Below are 1,294 nucleotides of genomic sequence, written 5' to 3' on the forward strand. Positions count from 1 at the left end.
AATCAACCTCATCGACTTCGAATTTGAAAGACGGCCGCGCTATATTTTCGCCATTTAGCGGTAAACTATAAGGCAATCGCATCATAAACTATATACGCTTTAACAATTCCCTTCTATTTTCCCCGTTCTATGAGATGGCGGTGTCCATTTCCCTCTATCTACGCGCGTAGCTGTAAATAACCACTTTAAATAATAATAATAATCAGCTCTCACTTAAAATCGCTTCACGTATGGCAAGTATTACACACATTGTTTGGGCTATTACCACTGTAATGTTATACTCTTACTCATTATAAAATTCTTTCTGTTTACTGCACATTCATTTACTGAAAATAAACTATAAGACAACTAGGTAAAACCGGGAAAAGAAATAAAAGTGGTGAGTTCTGGCATTTTACTAGGAGTGTACGTACACAACAACCAATATGATAAACTTTACAGCACTTTCAATATCGAGACACAGGTCGCTGACGTAGGGATGACCGTTATAAATCAAAGAAAGACATAGAAATACACAAAATACAAAAGAAGCGACAGCGTGTTGTCCCTAACTTGAGCCCCAGCCTGTCCTCTCTCTATCTCAGACACTTAGGTGTGTCTGTGGCGGGGCTTTCCTCAGGTGCGCGTCGTGACTACGGCAATTAAGTCACACGACACTTGATAGCTGTTGTTCTGCGCAACTATTTGTGCCTCATAATTCTAATTGTTTATATTGGCAATTTCGAAGAAGTTTCCCTCGCAATACCTGCATGCCCTCAGTTCCAGAATTCAATCTGCTGTCCTGCGCAAGTATTTCGTCTGCACCTGGGTCGTGTGTTTTACGCGGTTTTTATTGTTTCAGCTAGTCACGTTAATTTATTTCTATAGTTCTAATTGTTCGTGTGTGCACGCTCTCACTTGCAAAACTGATCACGACACTACGACTACCTGAACGTCTTATTATAAACAGTTCCTGAGTACTTATTTGTACCCTTCCAAAGATTTATAGGCCGCTTTTAATTCTTTTTTTTTTTTTTTAATGTAAACGCCAGGTGTTTGTATAAAGTACTGATACATGTCACCGAAATATCATGCCATCCTGGAGTGCTGTCTGACCAAATATCCCATAAAGAATGCGGTTCTAGACAATCTTTGCTTGTACCCTTGGAATTACGCAACTTTTCTTTACGTCTGTTTTTCGCCGCCGAATCGATAAATATCACCATAACTAACATCGGGCCAGACCATCTTGGGGCTTTCATTTCAGATGGTGCCATCAGAGAGAGAGAGAAGGGATCTGGTAAGCTTTTTCTGA

The sequence above is a fragment of the Penaeus vannamei genome, chromosome 36, assembly GCF_042767895.1.
Source record: "Penaeus vannamei isolate JL-2024 chromosome 36, ASM4276789v1, whole genome shotgun sequence".
Taxonomy (NCBI): Eukaryota; Metazoa; Arthropoda; class Malacostraca; order Decapoda; family Penaeidae; genus Penaeus; species Penaeus vannamei.